The sequence below is a fragment of the Castor canadensis genome, chromosome 15 (assembly GCF_047511655.1).
Source record: "Castor canadensis chromosome 15, mCasCan1.hap1v2, whole genome shotgun sequence".
In the NCBI taxonomy this organism is placed as follows: Eukaryota; Metazoa; Chordata; class Mammalia; order Rodentia; family Castoridae; genus Castor; species Castor canadensis.
The window spans coordinates 92,442,553-92,464,769 of record NC_133400.1 but is presented as its reverse complement, the minus strand read 5'-3'; the positions used below and the strand labels follow the sequence as shown (position 1 = coordinate 92,464,769).

General features: G+C 41.1%; 1 pseudogene; it reads left to right on the top strand.

Moving 5' to 3' along the window:
• Positions 1-6,626: 6,626 nt before the first annotated feature.
• On the top strand, positions 6,627-7,162 carry LOC141417272 (ubiquitin-conjugating enzyme E2 D2 pseudogene; annotated as a pseudogene).
• The last annotated feature ends 15,055 nt before the right edge of the window (positions 7,163-22,217 follow it).

The window sequence follows — 22,217 nt, the reverse complement described above, 5'->3', positions numbered from 1 at the left end:
TTCCTACTTCTCCTTTCAAAGTTTTATTTCAAAATTTAGTTTTGCTTATAAACTTACTCAAGGTATAGTCTGTACATTTAGCAATGTATGCTGAAATGTGTTTGCCTGGTATGTGCTAGAGAATTTTGGGCCTGGCTTATACAAGTTATGCTTCTCTAACCCGAGCACATACCCTCTGTGTTCCTTTTAGAGCATTTGTTTTCATCTTGACTATGGCAACGAGGGTGCAGTTTAAGACTGACTTTTACCAGGAAATTGCTTCCTGTCTAGGGAGGAACTAAAAATGGATCATTCATTTGAACAGCACCATGACATGTCATTTGTCATAATATTGCACTGTCTCCTTCTCTTTCGCTCTCTCTCCCTCTCCCTCTCGTTTTCTCTCCATATATCTCTCTATGTATTTCTTTCACTGCGGCTCTCTGTGTTTTGCTTATGTTTACTCTCTCTCTCTTCCTCTCTCCTCTCTCTCACTCTCTCTCTCTCTCTCTCTCTCTCTCTCTCTCTCTCTCACACACACACACAAACGCACATTTTCACCATTACTACTAGGAATATTACTTTTCAATCACTCCAACTCAATGTCATGTGGATTGATCATGACTATTAAACAGCTAAGACTTTGTGGTTATCTTCATTTATCGGCTGACCAGATGTATAATGGGATTCATCCCTAACATTATAGCCAACATTATGAAAGAGAGTTTCAACCTACATCATGATGGTTAGCTATTCTTGCTTTAACAGTACACCACTGCCTGTGCTGGGAAATGGTCCACTTCAGAATCACAGAGATTTTTCACAGATTTGAAATTTAAGAATGTGAAAGAAAGTATTGTTTCACACTTACAAATGACTGATACTGTGTACTTAATACAATAGTCTTGGCTGTAAAAGTTATTTCCTGCTAAAGGAAAGTACATATAGTTCTGTGTCACTGAATGACACAGATACTTCTAGAGAAATGTGTTGTTAGCTGATTTCTTCATTGTGGGTCCGTTATGGTGCACTGATGCCAACTTAGATAGTACAGTCAACTACAAACCTATGCTACATGCTGTACAGCCATGAAGCTGTTATATACACATATACATACATACATACATACATATTATATATATCGTATGTATATATACACATACTGTCATGGCCCCAGGAGCAAAGGTTATTATACAATATTCAAGCACAAAGTCCTTAGTTCAAAACCCAGTGCTGCCTAAAAAAAATACTGAGGAATAAAAAGTTGTATTTTTCTGAAGCCACAGTAAGAAAGGGACTAAGGTAGAATGAAGAAAATTATCAGTGATAAACCAGTTGGGGTTATAATACATATATACATGGAACTATCAAAAGAAAATTCCATGTGTAGCTACCTTTATCTCAAACAAACAAAAATGTCATGTTTTTCTTTTTGTCTTTTCTTTTTTTACTTCTACAAAATCAGAGAACAGGAGGGCAGGACAGGTCTTGTGGAGAGGGTGGGTGTTGGTACCAGTGAGAGGGGAAGGGTGTGGAGAAAGAGGGTAGGAGGATGAACGCTGTGCAAAAAAATGTGCACACATGTATGTAAATGCGGAAAAAGATAACTGTTGAAATATTCCAGGAACCAGGGAGGGGGAGATAAAAGAAAGTGGGGGTAGGGGTGGATTCAAGTACAACATACTTCATACATTGTAAGAACCTTTGTAAATGTCACAATGTTCCACCACCCAGCACAAATAAAGTTTTATTCCCCATAACTATTCCATAAGAATGAAGAGTAGGGCCAAGGAGGGTGATTCATGCCTGTAATCCCAGTAGACAGAGATCTGAAGGATCAGGGCAAAAAGTTAGCAAGACTCTATCACAACAAACAAGCTGGGTAATGGTGGTGCACACTATAATCCCAGATTTGTAGGACACATAGTCTGAGAAGCCCAAGCAAAAATATGAGAGCTATCTGAAAAATAACCAAAGCAAAAAGGACTGGAGCATGACTCCAGGGATAGAGTGCCTGTCTACTAAGTGCAAAGCCTCAAGTTCAAACTCCAGTACTGCCCAAAAACAAAAATAAAATAATAAATGCCTATCCTAAAAGATTGGCAGCCAATCAAATATAGATGTTTGAAAACGTGGATTATTTTTCTAACTTTATCAGTATTTAAATGCTGGGGAATGATTCTACCAGAATCTGCAGCTTGGATTCACGTAGCCTCATGTCTAGAGCCCATGCTGCACCTTCCTAGTGGGGTAGAGGGAGGGTGAGAGGACACAGGGCTCCAGGTGTGAGAGCCTGGCACTTCAGTGGAATGTGCAGGTTCTAATCTAGCCCTCTCCATTACTACAGGGTGGACCATTTGAACATCGCTGACCTACCTGAGCCTCAGCAATAAATAAACGTCTATGAGGGTTAATGAAGATCATATACAAAAAGCATGCACACCAATTCTTGCACAAGGTTGTACTCAGTCAGCTTCAGCTCTACTTAGCTGACACTAACATAATGCAAGAGTTCTTACAAGACTACCCATGTCTGTACTAGGCAGGTGATAAATCTTTCATGTGATCACAGATGGAACTAATGAGGAAAAGGCTGTGGTAAAGGTTACTGGATCAGCCCAAAGTCAAAGGCAGAGGTGCTACAAGATGTAAGGCCATAAAGAAGAGAGGAATTAAATTGTGCCTGTGGCCAGGCTTTTTACACACATCCAGTGAACTCAATGATTTGGTTACCAGTGGAGGAAAGCTACAAACCACTAAGAACCAAAAACGGAAGTGACTAAACATAACTGTGGCACCAGGAGTCCTCTGTGTATGTGACTTCCTAAACATGAAGAAACGTTTGCTCATTGTGACAGAGAAGAAGAACCCGTTTTAGCTGAAGGAAATCCTGCTCATTCATGAAACTGAGGACGTTTTCCACCTCTCTGAAGACTGTGGAACTAGGATGGAGTTTGTTTGTCCCTGTATTGTCATTTTTTATTAACATGAAATGCATTTTTAACATTTTAATATCTCCAACTCAGAATGTATCTTAAAATCAAACTTTTTTTCTGATTGGCACTTGAAATGGTGATGTATCAGAGTAGAGAGAATTTAAGATTCAAGGAGAAATGAAAAAGCAATTTTAAGGCATAACCTGTAAGTGAACAAAGCCAATTGAGAAAAACATGCAAAATAAACTTAAACTGTAGCCAAATTTCCTTGGAAAGTTGTTACTGTGATAAGTTCAAAATATGGCTTGGTCCAGTTAAAAGGAGAAAGTAGGACTCACATCACTTTGTTTCCAGATTTACTATAAGTGCTAAAATAATCAAGAGACTGTGGCTTTCGAGAAAGGATAAATACATAGATCAATGTAGACACTCCAGAAATGGACTCACATGTATTTTGCCAATTGGTTTTCAATTAAAGCAAAGGAAAATCAATTTTAAAAAAAAAGACAATCTTGTCAATAAATGTTTCTGAAACAATGCAGGATATTCATTGCATAATATTTAAAAGAAGAAATTTAACCCCTACCTCACACCATATATGAAAAATAATTCTGAAACTGTTAAAGGAAAAAATGTATGAGATGACACTCAAAACATGATCATAATTTTTATGTGATAAGTTGGACTACATCAAAATTCAGGGTTTGTTTTAATCTTAAATATAAAGACTGGGCGAAATTTTTTGTAAAACATACAAATGGCAATAGGTTTGTACCTACAATTTGTAACTATTCTTACAACTCAATAATAAGAAAACAAAGAACCCAATTTTAAAAACAGGCAAAAGATCTGAACACATCTTTCACTACAGTTGACATGAAGATTCTCACATAAGTAAGCAAATGTAAAGATGCTGAAGATTGTGAGTTAGTAAGGAGATGCAAGTTAAGCCCTCATGAAAACAACAAACACTGGCAAGGATGCAGTGAAAAAAGGAAGCCTTATGTGGTGGGAATATAAATTAGCATAGCCACTGTGGAATTCAGTATGGAGGTTCCTTAAAACACTAAAAATACAACTATCCTACAATCCTGCTATATCACTCCTGGGTATATAAACGAATGAATCAAAGTCAGCTTGCTGTAAAGACCTGTACACCTACATTTATTGTGGCACTATTCATAATAAAGCAATTCATGGAATCAACCTAGGTGCCCATTGACAGATGAATGAGCAAAGAAAATGTAATACACACACACTCACACACACACACACACACACAGAGTGGAGTATTACTCAGCCATAAAGAAGAACAAAATTATGTCATTTTCATGATGGAACTAGAGATCATTGTGTTAAGTAAAATAAGCCAGACTTAGAAACACAAATATTTCATGTTTTCTCTCACATGTAGAATTTAGATTTTCAAGAAAATACATGAACATAGAGAAGATTTGGGGGATGAGGTAAAGACCAGTGAGAGGGGGATGTGAGGGAGTGGTTGGGGGGTAAATAAGATCAAAGTACATTGTATACATGTATGAAAATGTCATAATGACACTCACTATTTTATACAATTAGTATACATGATCTACAAAACAGTCCCCACTGTTACTGAGTATATAGAAGAACTGGAACTTTCATGTACTGCTAGTGGAAATACAACATGGTATAACCATTTCAGAAATCAGCTTGGTCATTCCTCGAAAACTTAAGCATATACCTTTGATCTAACCTTACCATTCCCCTCATAGATATTCCCCCAAAAGAAATGATAGCATATTACTACACAAAAACTTGTACCCTAATATTCATTACAGCTTTATTGGCAACAACTAACATCTGGAAACACCTAAATGTCCATCAATGAATGAGTAAAGAAATTATGATGCATCCATACAGCAGAAGACTGATCAGTAATCAAAAAGAATGGATTAATGATACATGCTACCTGTGTGGATATCAAAGCTGGATGAGAAAAGCTGATGACAATAAGAGACAGAGCACACTGTGTATTATTCCATTTTATAAAATTCTAGGATGGCAAACAAATCAGTGTCAGGAAGAAGATCTTTGTGATGAGGAGGTAAAAGGAACAGTAATAGGTTCATTTTTGTGTTGTGGTCTAAGTTTCATTGAAGTTTGCATACCTCAGAAAACTCGATTTATACGTTTTAAATATGTGCAGGTTGTTGTATGTCAATTATGCCTCAATAAAGCTGTAAGCCAGAGGGGAAGCATGCTAACAGAAGAGCAAAAAACTAACTTTTTGTTTTATTTGGGCCTCAAAAATATACAATGAGACTTACTTAATTTTAAGATAGATTTGTGCTAAAATACTGAGTTCACAGATGGTTCCATACATCTTGGTATTCTAAAGGAAAATAAGTTCTTTTTTTTTTGCAGTGCTGAGGATTGAACCCAGGGCTACATGCATGCTAGCACTCTACCACTGACCTATACCCTCAGCTCAGAGAATAAATTCTTATGAGTCAGTTGCAGCTATCGTAAGTCCATATTGTATATAAGAAAGCACACGGGATTGAAACAAACAAAAAAGTCACATTACCTAATGGGGATCTGTAAACACCTACAAGTATGGAAAAGAACATTCCTGGGTAAATATCCACATCCATTATTTAGGGAAATTGTTCATTCTCTTCTAATCAGAAAATCAGTGTGCCACTGACATCTTAAACCTCCAGGCCTGTTGCACCTTGAGTAGGATTCTGGGGCCATCGTGTGGTGACCAAGAAGAACACAAATGTCAGATTCACTAAGTGCATCTGTCAGAGTAAATATAAAAGGCCATCAAGGACTACAGTAATCTAAAGATTGGGGTCTTTTTTTGTTGGTGGTGGTACTGGGGTTTGAACTCAGTGTTTTGTGCTTGTTAGGCAGGTAGTCTACCGTTTAAGCCACACCTCCATTCCTTTTAGCTCTAGTTATCTTGGAGATAGGGTCTCACTTTTCACCCAGGCCAGCCTGGACTATGATCCTCCTATTTATGCTTCCCAGGGTGGCTGGGATGACAAATGCACCCCTCCACACCCAGATTTTTCTGTTGAGATGGGTCTTGTGAACTTTCTGTCCCAGCTGGCCCGGACCCACAATCCTCCCAACCTCAGTCTCCTGAGTAGCTGAGATGACATGTATGTACCACTGCACCAAACTATTGGATAAGATGGACTCTCAGGAACTTTCTGCCCAAGCAGGCCTGGCCCCACTATCCTCCCAATCTTATCCTCCCACATAGATGGGATGACAAGCATGCACCAGAGCACCCAACTATTGGATGAGATGGGGTCTCATAAACTTTTTGCCTGGGCAGGCTTCGAACCACATTCCTCCCAATCTCCACTTTTCAAGTAGCTAGGATTACAGGTATGAGCCAAGGGTACCCAGCTAAGATTGGGATTTTCTTAAAGAAGCTTTGGTCGAATCACCAAACATACGGAAGTGATTAAAATGTTTCTCAAATTTTTTCTGTGTGTAAGAATCACTCAAGTTAGGTAGCTCGGGCCACTGTGCATAAAAGGGCTGCCACCAGGTGATGCGGTGACAGCTTCGGCAGCTCCAGAAGCTGAGTGGTCCCAGGCCCTCAGCCAATCCCGCCAGACCCTTGCTCCCGAACTCCCCATCTTCTCCAGCTGACCTGGGTCCCTTCCCGTCCCTCCCCCGCACCCGTCCCAGCTCCAGGAGCCACCGCCACCACCACCCACCATGGCTCTGAAGAGAATCCACAAGGAATTGAATGACCTTGCAAGGGACCCTCCAGCACAGTGTTCAGCAGGTCCTGTTGGATATGATATGTTCCACTGGCAAGCTACAATAATGGGGCCAAATGACAGTCCCTATCAGGGTGGAGTACTTTTCTTGAAAATTCATTTCCCAACACATCCCTTCCAACCACCTAAACTTGCATTTACAACAAGATAAGGTTGCATTAGCATCCAAACATTAACAGTAATGGCAGCATCTGTCTAGATAGTCTACAGTCCCAGTGGTCTCCAGCACTATTTCAAAAGTACTTTTGTCCATCTGTTCTCTGTTGTGAGATCCCAATCCAAATGATCCCTTAGTGTCTGAGATTGCCGGGGATCTACAAAACAGATAGAGAAAAGTACAACAGAATAGTTGGAGAAGGGACTCAGAGTATGAGATGTAATTATAGAAATTATTGGATAATCTCTACAAATAAAGATAGGGGAACTCTGAAAGAGAAAGTCCTTTTGATTTCCATTTGATGGCTGTCTATGAGCCCACACCTCATCTTCCCCTGTGCACACATCTACCTGATACAGCAGTGCTGCGTGTTGTACATACTTGGAACAACAAACTGGAAATACTGTACTTCTGTACCAACATTGCCTCCTAGCAGAGAAGCATGTGTGTGACAAGCCAGCCCTTCAGGTGTAACCTACTTGTGAGACTAAAAGCTTTCATTATTGACTTAAACTTGGATAACTGCGAGCTGTGAAGGGTGGTGGGAGAAAAGCCTCACTGACCTGTAAGAGATTGTTTTTAAGTGAAATCACTTAAACCCAAAATATTTATGAAAAGCAAGGTGAAGAACATGAAGCTGTTTCTGTATTCATTTTATTCAAAGGATCTGCAACTTAGATGAAATTTATGACCAGCCAGATCAAACTACCCACATTCTGTATTTCATGGTCCAAGTTTAACTGGTCAACATTTAAATGGGTTGGAGCTATTAGTACATAAAGTATAATGGACCTTGCCCCCAACTCTTTTTCATCTCCCAGTCCCTTCAACCTTCCTCCTTTCATCCCCTTTCTCTCCATATTCTTTGGTTTGTATGTGGTTTCTCAGTTCATATACAGCTAATAGCTCTTACTTTTTTTATGTTTTTAACTGCTGACATCTATTTGGATGTAAGGGTGAAAATTCATTTGATGGAAATACTTGGGTATACTTAAAGACCCAATTGCTCCTCTAGAGCTTGTATGTTCAATAATGGTTAATCTGTATAATAAACTAATTGCTATAGTTATTATATATATATATATATGTTACATATATATATATATATATATATGTAATAAAAAAAAAAGAGTCTCCCAAGGAGTCCTGTTTAAGCTCAGTCAGGGGCAGGGCTTAGATTATTCTGCCTTGCTCAATACCATCACAGGGATGTCAGGTGCAGGTGCAGAGCACAGACCTCTGCAGCAAGGGGTTCAAAGACAGGAAGGAGAGATGGAAACAACTTCTTAAGAGTAGATTTTAATATTTTGCATGAAATTCAAAGAATAATTTCATATCATATCATATTATATGCATACACACACCTAGTTTTTCTGATTGCAATGAAAAACGCAAGTGTCTTCAGGCGTGAGGAGGACTGGAGGCACTGAGTAGTAGCAGGTGCAGAGACTCTGAAGGTTTCCCCAGACAGGGAGTCAGTCAGGGAGACAAACTCCCCAAAAGTTAATGAGGTCCCAAATCAGCTTAGTTGACATTTTGCTTTCCTAATATCCCAGTCGTGACAACAATCATGTAAAACTTATTTATTTGCAACTGCTTTTCATATACATACATATTTTCTAAATTCAAAATTTAGCTAGCTAGCTAGGGAATGCTGCAAAGACAAGTGGGTAGGGTTCTGTTATATCCCATACAATAAAAATGAAAATATGCACACAGATCAGTTAATGGGTAGAAGATGTTCCATGTTGAGGCTGGACTTTTGGCCTGAGTGTTTGTTGAGCATCATGCAGACCACTTGTTCTCAAAACATCTGTCATGGTAGTAGGGTAAGTACATTTTAAACACATGCCTCATGGGTAAATCTGGCATTTTCCCTATGTGCACCACATCCGCTCTACCCTGCTGTTTGTCATCCAAAGTAGAACCTTTAGGACCTATCCAATCTCAAATTAAGATGGAAGGAAAGGCCAGAGAGAGAGAGAACCAGGGAAAACAAGAACAGAAAGAGCAAGAGAGACAGGAGACAGAGAGAGACAGAGTAACCAGATGTACCATTTCCTAAATCAGCAAGGATCTTTCAAAATATTTTTGACATTTTTATTAAGATATCAGTTACTCAAACTATTTTTTCTTTAAAAAAAAACACAAATCACACAGAGAAATGAATTGTATTTAACCTACATACAGCTAAAATAAATTCTGCCCAGCAAGTTACTCTTACTAAATATGATGCATTCAGGTATTTTCTATTCTAATTCATTGCATTAAACAAAAAATGCTGGTGACAGGCTGTCAAACATTGCACAGCCTCTAATTTAGGGGTTCTTACAGCCTCGCCCAGTTTCTAGCCCAGCTCAGCTTTTGCAAGGAAAGGAAAGTAGCCTGAGGCTATTTTAAGTGCTCTCTCTCTCTCTCTCTCTCTCTCTCTCTCTCTCTCTCTCTCTCTCTCCCCTCCCCTCCCCTGCCTACCCTTTGGAATCTGCCCAAAGCAGTCACAACAGATAGATTCAGCAAGAGGTCAGGGTCAGGCTGTCCATCACCACACTCAAGTTCCACTTCTCTTGCCATACAAGGAAGTCCAGAGCTGACTAAGCTACTGACCTGAAGAGGACTCAGGAGGCAGGAGCTGACCTCTTGCCAACAACCATCATATCAAGATTGCTTTGATAGTGTCCTTTTGTTAAAAGCCACCTGTCTCCACTAATGAGCACTTAGTGTCTGTGTACCCAGAAAAGAGTGGAGTTAGCTTCAAGGCTGGAAGAGCAGAATTGGACACATATTAATAACAGTATCTAAACTCTCAGTCCTGCAAAGTGAGAATACAGGTCTGCTGCTGCTCTAGCCTACAAAGGGATGCCAGAAAGGCACAGAATGTGATCTGACCCTCCTAGTCATTCCTGCCTCAGTGGAGAGGCCTGCACCTCTCCACTCCTGCTGGTACCCAGCACCAGGACACTCTCTCCATCTCTGATTTCACCTTCTTTGGCTCCCACTTGTCCTAAGTCAAAATTCACAGGTCCTTCCTGATAGGGCACTTGTCCAACTGTCAACCTACTCTTTCTCCACTTGCTCCCTCTACCTTCTCTCTCTACTTACTCTCTCTCTATCTCTCTCTCTCTCTCTCTCTCTCTCTGTTTGATCTCTGCCTTAGCCACCCCTTAATTCCCTTCCCAACACTTCCTGGCACTCACACATAACCTTGCAGTCTCCCTACAGACATCCGAATTCTTGAGTCTTCTTGTTCTAAGAGCAGGCCCCTGGTTTCCAACTCCTGCCTGTCCTTTAGGTCACCATTTCCAGGAAGCTAGTTTTAATCCCCTAGGGCTCACCTGGCCCCCTCAAACATGGTTTCATGTGACCTGGTCCCATCTGTTGGAGAGCTTTGTTCCAGTTGTCTATTTGTCATTGCTTCCTAATTCCAGAGACTTTTACACTGCAGGCACCTGGGAGGTGACTAGAGTGACCGCTGAACAGAGATGATGAATCAAAGATACAAGAGGTGAGTCTACGAGGTAGGACCAAGGCTTGGGAAACAAATTGAAGTCTAAGTAATGTTCCTGGACCTGGATAATAGGATTGGTAAATGACTGGGAGGCTGGAGTCACCAAAGGAGAGAATAAGCTGTCACCACCCATGACTGTCTGCTGCATGTTCAGTTCTGAACAAGGAATACAAGTACAGTTGGCGTACACTCTTACGTGTGGGTGTGTGTGTGTACATTCATTCCATCCATCCATACACAACACCCAGCTACATATGTAAACATGTACACATGTAAATAAAGCTATAAAGCTATACGTTCCAGAAGAAGAAGACTCCAAGATGATACATATGAAAGGATGAATAAAAGCCAAGGGAAAGAGCCAGTTTTGGTGATTTGTGCCTGTAACACCAGAATTTGGGAGGCTGAAGCAGGAAGTAACCCTGGGCTACATAATGAGGCCCTGACTCAAAAGAAAAAAAAAATGCCAGGGAAAAATAATTAATTTTGAATGAGAATCTCAGAAATCAATAAACACCATCTGAAATTAGCCATCTCCAGGGAAGAATTCCAGAGCATGTTTCACAGAAGGAAATTTGAGGGCCTGTTGCTAAGAAAATTGAAGTCATTCCTGGAATGTCACCAGGATGTAGCTAAGAAGATATGAAAACAAGCTCTAATCTAAGTCCTATTTTTAAAAGCAGAGTGAAGAATAGCATAGCCAGGAGATGACGGTCATACTCTAGAAAAAGAGTTGCAGTGCCAAGTCTACCACGATGACCCTCCAGAGAGCATCTAGAGAAGCATTCTGACTCCAGTCAATAGGCCCCAGTTCTTTGGACAAGAGACAAATTGCTTCTCCCTTTTCTTTCTTCTTTTCCCTGTCCCTTCCCTCTCCCTCGTCCCCTGTCCCCATGCACTGGTAGAAAAGACCCTTAAGATTATCCAACATCATGTGTACTCCTTGCACATAACCCACCTGCCCCCTGATCTTTATATTGGATTCTGATTTTCCTGACCACCTGGAAAGCCCACACCCCTGGTAAGAGATGCTGTTGCATCATTCCTATAACTTTAAATTCCTAGAAATTAAGAAAAAAATCTGCAAAATCCATTAACCAAAAAGTGAGACCTTATAGAGTATATTATTTCCTTTTGTTGTCTCTACTTTTTTTTCTTTTTCTTTCTTTTTTGGCCTGAGTTCCAGGAAGCTCAAAGATGGTCATGATCCCCGCATACAGACACCATTCTGACCATGAGTCTATGTGTACATTCCATTTCACCCTCTAACCTTTCCATTTGCACCTTACTCATCTTATTGTATATTCTCCTTTATTATCTGAGGGGAGCAGCTTTTTTAAAATATCTGAGAATAAAGATTAAAAAGAAAGTTTCAGAATCCTCAGTTGGGGCCAAAAGTTTGGAGCCAAAGCAGACGTAGCTGTGGTCAAGAAGCCCAGACCACACCATCCCTGAGCCCATAATCAACCGGCAAGGGCTTCTTAGTGCTGCTTACCAACAAGAATACTTGGAAAGTAAATGTGTTTGGGCCAGAGAAAGAGGTGAGACTAGGAAAGGCCATGAAACTGGGATGAGTCCTCGTCCAGCCTCTGGGATTTGGCTTTGGGCATGGAAAAGGAGTGAGGGCCAGAGCCTCAGAACCCTCAGTGCAAGAGAATGTGATAGCCAGGACCCAGCAGAGTTGGAGTCCATGTTTCTCCCCATCTTTTCAAAGAGAGGCACCATTGTGAATAGAGCTCATCTTCTTATTCGGTCCTGTTAATGCTGGCATATGACATTATTATTTTGAACACCGGCACTTCATCAAAATTCACTAATTCTAATAGTTCTTCAAATTCTCTTAATATTTCTTAGAAACTAACCAAATTGTCCCTAGAATTATTTTGTCATCTGTGCTGATAGTCACACTTTCTCAATCTGTTTCCTGCCATTATTTACTGAGTATAAGTGCATAGCTGTTAATGTTGGATGTGAGAAGAATGCTGTTGGTGACCATTTTCATATTAAAGAAAAAGAAAGACACACACCAGTTGTACACACACACACACAGAGAGAGAGAAAGAGAGAGACAGGGAGGGAGAGGGAGAGAGAGAAATAAAAACACCCACCTGCCAGGAAGTGGAATTACTTCATCTTTGCCTCTGACCCAGCTTGAGAGAGAAGAGGGATAGCTTTTTAAGATAATAGCGTAAAGTGTTTGGGGCATTTCAGGCATGACATTAGAATCCTTCAGTTATTCTTCTCATTATTAATGACCTTCAAGCCATAAGATCACAATCAAGGATTCTTTTAAAGGTACCAAAGCAAGATTCCCCTTACTGTTCTTCGAAGATTTTACGAACAGCGTGGAAAGGCAGAGGGAATAGGATTCCCTAAATTGACCAAACTGTCCAGATGTCTTCAAGCATTGTGCCAGAAAGATCTACCCTCTCTTAACTCGGGTTTTTAAAAAGTAATTCCCTGAGGCATCATGGAGTCTGAGATGTGGGAAATTAAAGGCCATATGACTCCCAACACCATTGAGCCTCTCAAGATAGAGAGCACTGTGCCCTGGGAGGCAGCTCATGCACTTGGGACAATGGGAGGCTTAGAAAGGGTTTTTAACCCATCCAAGGACCAGCATTCTGCAGTGTCCTTCCTCTATCCTACTAGTCTCTAGTAGAGCCAAAATAAACATCTTAACCACACATCCCCATCAGGAGCAAAGAAAAGAGTACTCCTAAATGTATTTGTATGTGTTTTGTGATAAATGCACATGTACTAGAGGGTCAGTAGATTTTGCATATTACAAAGGATAAACAAACACAGAAATTAGAGCCTGAGGTAGAAAATGCAAACATAAGTTCAAGTTTGTTCCTCCCTCCTTTTGAAGACTGCTGTATTTGAACATACTGCCAGTTATGTGATTGTGTCTTCCAGCCCATGGAATGATGTTCACAAGTTAAATATCATGGGCCCCCTGAAACTATAATAAAATTGTGTGTGTGAATTTTTCTATAAAGCAAAATGAGTTGAATTTCCAAGGAGTCTCAGACATAAAAAGCTCTAGCTATAGACAGCAAGACACTACCTCAAAGGGTACCGAGCTTTGGATGTAGTGTAAATGTGCCCCTCAAGGTTCATGTGTTGAAATGCAGTTACCATTGCTGGGTATTAAGAGGACATAAACTTAATCCAACTATTGATGCTTAAGAGAGGACTGTAGGGAGGCGATTAGGATTAGAAAAAGACATTAGACACTGAAAGCAATGGTTAAATAATGAAGATTTTCTAAAAAGAGAGAGAGAGATCAGAAGAAAGACACATATGTGCAAATGCTCCCTGTTACTTTCCATGGGATGCCCCGCATCATTCAGGATTCTGCCAGCAAGAAGGACATCACCAAAGGAGGCCCGTGACCTTGCCTCTCCAGAACCATGAAGCAAAATCAACCTCTTTCTCATACCACTCTCAGTCTGATGATGCGTTATTAGCGCATAGGGCATAGTTTGCAGAACCCTCCCCTCCCCAGCCTGCTGTTGCATGCCAGCTCATCCTTCTAGCAGTTCCCTTTTCCACTGTGACCTAACCACTGCCAGAGCAATGTGAGATGCAGGTCTCCTGATGGAGTCTTCCAAGGCCTCCAGTGACTTCAGGTTCCCCTAAGTAGGGGTAGGTGTAGTGGAGTTTTGGACTACCATGTCTCTCAATGCCTGTCCCTCCTCACCAAAGATGTAGTGGAAACACTTTGTAAATCTTTAGCACAGACATTTGATCCTTGACATGTACTGAACTGTGCATCCCCTCCCCCACGTTCATGCTGAAAGCCGAGCCCCAAAGTGACTTAAGAGCTAAGATTTTAGGAAGGTAATTAAGATTAAATGGGGTTATAAGAATGGGTCCTAATTCAATAGGATTGGCATCTTAATGAAGAAATTATTTCTCTCTCTCTCTCTCTCCCTCTCTCCTCTCTCTCTCCCTCTCTCCTCTCTCTCTCTCACACACACACATGAGAAGAAGGCCATCTATAAGCCAAGAAGAGAGAGAGTCCTCACCAGACACTGAATTGCCAGCATCCTGACCTCAGACTTCTGTACTTCAAAACTGTGTGAAATGAATGCCTATGGTCTAAGTCACTAAGCCTGTGGTATTTTGTTATGGCAACCCATGGTGATTAGTGTAATCCTATCCTCCAGAGTTTAGGAGAACAGGTATTAATCTCTTATATAAGTAAGAAAAGAAAAGATGTAAGACCTAACTCTTTATCTTTGGTCAGGCAGCCAACAGCAGAACCCAGTTCAAGCTCAGGTCTTAATTCTAAAATCTTAGGCCTTTCCCTTACCCAAAATTCACCCAACTGATATTTTACTGTGCTATCAAAAAACAAAAAGGACTTCAAGCTGGGCATTGTGGTGTAAATAGCTGTAATCTCAGCAACAGGGAGAGAGGCTGAGGCAGGAAGACAGTGAGTTTGAAGCCAACCTGGGATACATAGTGAGACCCTGTCTCAAAAACCAAACCAAACCAACAAATTAAACAAACAAAAACCTGTCTTACTACTGATAGTTTGCCACGTTGGAAAAAAAATGAGAGCAGGTGCCTGGTGCCAGTGGTTATTGTCTATAATCCTAGCTAGCCAGGAGGCAGAGATCAGGAGGATAATGATTGAAGCCAGACCCCAGGCAAATAGTTCATGAAGCCCTATCTCAAAAAACCCATCCCCTAAAAAAAGGGCTGGCAGAGGGGCTCAAGGGGTAACAGCACCTGCCTAGCAAGGGTAAGGCCCTCAGTTCAAACCCCAGTGCAGCCAAAAAATTAATAATAATAAAAATGAGAGCAGGTATGCACAGAGAAGGAAGTATGGATACACGGGCACAGCATAGTACTGAAAAAATATCATGATTCTTTCCTGGACACCCCCGTGTACTTGTGGTACCTCCACCCACCCTGTGAGAAGCCAGGCAAGGAGGCAGCTGCAGATTCTGTCTCTGCTGAGCTGGCTTCCACTTAACAAGTGCATCCATCAAGAAGAGATTCAGACTCTGAGTTGCAGTGCAGCATGAGGCTTGGAAGGGACTGGCCAGGGAGCCCACACAGATTCCTTCTAGCTCAAAGGGAGGAGGGACTGTGTGGGGAGACACTCCAGAAAAGCTCCCTGACACAGGAGGAGATGGATACTTGGACTAAGAGCTCCTCCGTGGACAAGAAAACTGCTCCCCAGCAGTAGGGAAAGAAAATAATGACAAGGATGGAGGCAGGGACAGTGAACAAGGGTTTGTCAAGTCACATTTCCAAGTGTGGGTTGATCAGAAGCATCCACACACATTTCTATCAGCACAGGACCGTTCCAGGGCTCTTCTAACCCCACCCCTCCATGTGGTGCTCACCAGGCAGGTTTCTGTGAGCCAGTTTCATGGAAAATAATGTTCCTTCTCAGTAGCTGCAGAGCAAAGAGGACATCTTATCTTCTATTTCTTTTGATAAAAAGAAGCAACAAACGACAACATTAGAATGTATTTATAAGTTCTAAAAACAGAAACTGGGCCTTGGGAGCTCAATTTAATGACAAAAATAATGGCAAAATGAAAGTGATCCTCTATCTGGTACCACTAACAGAGGGAGCTGTGTGTTAATCTTGACTTAATATAGGAGGTGGTGACACCAGGCTGGGGAATCATCATGTTCTGTTGCTCACTTACTAAAGAACCTTCCATCAGTCAGTTCTTTTGTTCTGGATGCTGTCTTTTGCATCTAGAGTGAATCAGAGTCAAGCAGAACACTGGGCCCGGGTAGAGGGGGGCAGCTTCAAATCTGATGAATCCATAATTGCTATGTGATGAGTGGCATGAAATCAACAGCTATAAAACACTGAGGAGTCTCACAGAAGCAATCTCAGAAGTCTTTAGCCTGGAAGAATCCCATTTGAACCTCCAGGTCAAGGTCAAGGCAGATTCTGTATGTTCCAAGGGCTGACCTCCATCTATAAGTAACTGTGTCTTACCTCCTTTTTCCATGCTAAGTGGACAACACTTAGAAATAGAGAGTGTTAAGTTCTAATTTCAGCCTTCTGTATGCAGTTCCAAGTGGTAACAGGGGATATAAGAGATGTGTGTGGAGTAAGTAATAAAATTCTAGGTCTGAACAAGAATATTCTCACTTAGTAAGTGTGTACCAATGTCTTTTCTCTAGTGCAATGGTGGTGTGGATTTGGGCAAAAGTCTCTAGCCTTTGTCCTCTTTTATCATGTGAGGAGGGTGGATTAAATAATCCTCAAGGCTCCTTCTAGCTTCCTAGTATTATGGGAGAATGCAGTTGTCTACAACATTAGCGTGTCAGAAAATACAAGTAGGAGGTTTCAATGCACATGACAGAAAATTCAAGGTGAGAGTGGCTCACACACATAAAGGTCTAGCCTCTCACAAGAAAGGAGTCTGAAAGCAGGCAGTCCTCAGCTATACAGTGGACACCTGAAGTTATTAGAGAGCCAAGCTGTTTTCATTCCTTCTATCATATACAACTTTATGTTATGTTCTGCTTGCCTCATGCTCCAGGATAGTGACTTTGGTCATGCAATCATGTTTATTCTAAGCAAAACAAGGCAGGGGCAATGGGATAGGGACCATACCCAGCAACCAGGCATTCTTAAAGAAATCTCACTGGAGGTCCTACTCAACAATGCTATTTTCATTTTATAGGCCATGGCAGTCAGGGACAATAACATAAGAAGATTCAGAGTCACCAGCTGTGAATTTGCAGGAGATTCAGAAACCCCTCACCATCACCACCACCACTACAAAGTCCTCCCACTAGAAACTCTAGTCTCTGTGAACTATCTTCACTGCCTTTTTCCTAAGTTTGAAAGATTTATAGGTAAAGTACATGTAATCATAAGAAACTGTCTCCTTAGTGTCCATACAAAAATAGGTGAGTTGGGGGGTGGGAAGGGAAGCATCAGACACCCCTCTTGTGTCTGATGACCCTAACCCTAACCTCTGGGTCCATGGATCCCATAGCACAGCACCAGGAGCAATCGAGCTCAATAGTCTGTGGTCTGGAAACTGCTCTTGTGCTCTTTATGAAGCTGACAAGTTGGGAAGCTTCGGTGAATGGCTGTGTTCTGAAAGCTTTTCCAGGAAGCTGCAATGAGCTGGGCTGTGTCTCTAGCATGTGGTTCTGGAAAAAAACAGCTTTCTCACTGATGCCTGCAGGGCACTGAGGTAAGGGAGGCTGCATGGTACTAAACTGCATGTTTCCAAATGGGTTTCCTCCTAGAAATGTCTGAGACATGGGAAGTAGGAGTTAGCAACCCACAGAAATAATAATAATAGGCCGAGTATTTAAATGGAAGGAGAAACTTTGAAATGTATACCCATTGTGTAGCATTTTATCTGCCATAGAACCAAACTAAATTATAAACATCTTCAAACAGCTAAGAGGGAAGGGAATCCTAAAATTTGTCTAATGAGTAATAAATGGTTAAAATCGGTTATGTAGTATTTACCACTAGTAATATAGCACACGAGAAATATCCTTGGTATTGTCTTTATTTATATGCACTATCCTATTTTATACCCTAATTTTGTGTTAATCATGTGAAAATGCACCAAAATACAGCTAGAGGTTTTCAGAGTCACGTTAGGAACCTGTGCTATATAGCTCAGGAAAACTGAGGAAACAGTAGATGTGAAAGGATTATTTTTAAAAGCTTTTTATCTTTGGTTGTTTAGAAAGTCAGGTGATAACATTTCTGAGAGGTAGCATTTCAGAAAAGTGAAAGCAGAAAGGTAGATTTTAGAGATTTAAGTAAGACTTTATGCGAAAGCTATGGAAGGAAGAAGAATTAATGACTAAAATATTTCTGGTATTGAAAGCACCAAAATAGAATGGGAACTTGAGTAAGGAGGAAATTTAAGGAGTGTTGTGGATTTGCTTACTCTGTCTCTCTTTCTGACTTTGCCTCCCTTCTCTTCCCCTCCCCCTTCTCCTTCTTTTCCTCCTCCCTCTTCAGCTTCTGGTAGCCATCATTCTATTCCCTGCTTCTATTCATTTTGTTTCTGTTGTTCCCAATTATAGGTGAGATCATGCAGCACTTGTCTTTCTGTGCCTGACTTACTTCACTTAGCATAATGTCTTCCGGGTTCATCCATGTTGCCTCAAATGACAGATCTCTTTTGTTTTGAAGGCTGAATGGTATTCCACTAGAAATATGCATGTGTGTGTGAGATGGCAGATAGATAGATAGATAGATACTCTTTACTCATTCCTCCATTGAAAGACACTTAGGCCGATACTGTATCTTGGCCCTTGTGACTAATGCTGCAGTGAACATAGGCATTCAGATGTCTCTTCAGTATACTGACTTGAACTCCTTTGGGTGTACACACAGTAGTAGGATTGCTGGGTCTACATGGTAGCTATGCTTTAGCTATTCTAGGAACTTCCATACTGTTTACCATAATGGCGGTACTAGTTTACATTCCCACCAACAGTGTCCAAGGAATCTCTATGAAAGAGACTTAAGAACTAGTAAAAAAGAAGACAAAAAGGTAAAACAGGTCCTGTCTGGGGGTTAGTACCAGTAGGAGGGGGAAGGAATATAAGGAAAGGATGTAGGAGGATTTATAAGGTGAAAATACTATGTACTCATGTATGAAAATGGAAAAATGAGATCTGTTGAAACTGTTCTAAGAATGGGAGAAGGGGGAATAAAGGAGAGTGATGGAGGGGGTGATTTTAACTAAGATATATTGTAAGCACTTTTGTAAATGTCACAATGTATCCCCAGTACTATATTAAAAGTTAAAAAAACTAGTAATTATAAATTTAAATTTGTCAGCACCAATAGAGGTCACTGGTCTGTGTATATATATGAAAATTAATATGCAGATGTAGCATTTCACAACTAAAGTACAAAACATATTTAATCTGATGGCAACAATGCTAAAATCATGATGTCTTTTTTATCTTCCAATAAAGTCACCTTTCACCCTCTCCATTTTCTAAGTAGCACTAGCAATTATGGAAATGCCCAGTTGATGTTCCTAATAAGTCAGTGTATTCCACTTTAATACCATGATTATTGTGGCTTTCCTGTTTCAATGAGTGCTGGAAGATGAAAAAGTCTGTGTTTATCAGCTTATCCCAAAATACTATGAAGGAAATAGTTATTCTGCAAAAGAGACTTTAATCCATGCATTGATGATATGGCCTTGAGAAGTTAAAATTTTCATAACAACCTCATACTTTATAGAAATAATGAGATGTCTTTCTTTCCACTTTTTCTAGTTTCTAGATATTAATTGGTTCAGGACAATATGATTCTGATTCAACATCTTGGGAAGCAGCCAACTGTTCTATATATAACTTAAAGTTTAACTGACTGATGCAAGGAATCTAAAAGGAAATGGGAGACATGGGTTGAAGGAAGATTTTACTAGCAAATGGTTTCATTTCTTCCAGAACTTCCCAAAATCTCAGGAAAGAAAGGGAAGTGAGAGGGGGGTGGAGATAGCATGAGGATGCCGAGATGTAGCTGTTTCAGTAGAGGAGGCCAAAGGTGGCTTGATGGTTGGAAGGGAAGGAAACTTCCAGACAGAGGGCAGAGGCAGAGCTCTGGTCCTGGGAAGTCTGCATCTTCAGGAGGCCAGGACAGGGCCAAAGATCAAAGGTTTCTCTTAGCACCCACAGCCTACCTTTTAAACTGCTTTTATCTAAACTTGAGATGTCAACATTCCACAGACATCCACAGTAATCCAAGCAGGAAGGAGAAAGCATGGTGGGAATGAAAAGGGGAGGCCAGGGAGCTCCACTTGCTCTTGCTGTTCTTGCCTTCATACAACCTTGTAAGTCATTCTTTTTTGAACTCAAGGGAGGCCCAAAAAGGAGAATAGTGTGGTGTGAGAGTAGGAAAGGAAGATTCTGAGATAAATGATTGGTGTTTAAAAGGAAATTAAGAAATGGCCCCAGTGTGTTATTCAAATAATTGTTTCTAGTAATTCATAAGGGACAACTCTAGGTGAGATGTGACTGTTTTAGTCAGAAGTTGAGGACAAGTACTTTAGAATGTCTAGTTCTACCCACAAACTCTTTCCTCACCCCTTCATTCAAGAAAGATTCTGTGGCTGAATAAAGTTCCATTGTGTATAAATACCACATTTTCTTAATCCACTCATCAGTAGTGGGGCATCTTGGTTGTTTCCATAGCTTAGCTATTGTGAATAGTGCTGCAATAAACATGGGTGTGCAGGTGCCTTTGTAGTAACCTGAGTCACATTCCTTCGGGTATATCCCTAGGAGTGGGATTGCTGGATCATATGGCAGATCTAGTTTTAGTTTTTTAAGAAGCCTCCATACTGCTTTCCATAGTGGTTGTACTAGCTTACATTCCCACCAGCAGTGTACAAGGGTTCCTTTTTCCTGCATCCTCACCAACATTTGTTGGTGGTGGTGTTTTTGATGATAGCTATTCCAACAGGAGTGAGGTGGAATCTCAGTGTGGTTTTGATCTGCATTTCCTTTATGGCCAGGGATGGTGAACATTTTTTCATGTGTTTTTTTAATCTTAAACTGGCAGAGGGCACTATGGAAAGGGGACTAGGAAGTAGTGAAGAGGTCGGTATAGATGAACCAATTTGGGTTGTAATACACATATACATGTAAACAACACAAAGAATCTCCCTGTTTAGCTATCCTTATTTTAAACTAGCAAAACCACCATATTTTTCTTGCTATCTTTTGTGTTTTTTTCTTCAACAAAACTGCAGAACAAAAGGGAGGAACAGGTTCTGTCCGGAGGTGGGGGTGGAGGGAGTGTGGCTCAAATAATGTATACATATGTAAGTAAATGTAAAAATTATAAAACAAAATTAAAAAAAAAAAGACTCTGTGCCAGACCTTGTTGGAGGACCTGGGACTGAAGCAGAGAATAAACAAAGACCTCTGCATTCATGGTTCTTAAAGTTCAGTGAAGGAAACCTACCAGGAACCAAGGTAAACAGGTGAAATGAGCACGCAGTGTACTGAGATGCTAGCTGACCAGTCCGTTGGAGGACAATGGGAAGGAGAAAGGCATGTATGTATGAAGACTGCAGTTATTATAAGGGTGCTGTGGGAAGGCCTCATATGAAAGTGACCTTGACCAGGGCTCGAGGTAAGTGGATAGAGTCAGTGTGAAAGACTAGAAAGAGCATGTGTGGAGGCCTGAGGCTGTCTCAATAGACCTCAGGAAAGGGCAGGGATAGATGGGATTAAAGAAGAGTGACTGAAAGAAGGGGCAGGGGCTGGGAATGGAGGGACTTGGATGCCCTCTAGGTATGTGAAAGAGGGACTTTACCTGTAATTAAGGTCAGAGGATAGAGACGGGGCCCCAAGTACATTGTAATAGGTCCACTTTGGCTTCTGTGTTGAAGACACAAGACATAGAAATGGAGGCAGGGGCAGAACTGGGGGACCAAAGAAGAAGCTGTAGCTTTGTCTAGGTCAGGGATGGTGGCCCACCCAGGTAGTTCCAGAGATGATGAGCAGCCAGGAAGATCACAGCAGCATAATTTCTTGTTGGGTTTAGATGTTAGTGTTTGGACAAGTGTCTTGAGGTTCTAGCTTGAACTTCTGGAAGGATGGAGTCACCAGGAATGGAGGTAAGGAAGACTGAGGGGGAGGGGTGTATGCTCATGGTACAGGGATGGTCCCTGAAGGTGTGAGATGTCGATTCTTCATGCACACGGACACAGCTGTGGGAAGGGAAGAGCTCCAACTCAATGATATCCAGTTCACAGGGATGGGTGTCCCTTTGAGTCCTGGTACCTTAAGGCGACAAACCATCTCAATAGTGTTCAACCTGTCTAGTGAACTGCTGTTTTGGGGATATCAGAACT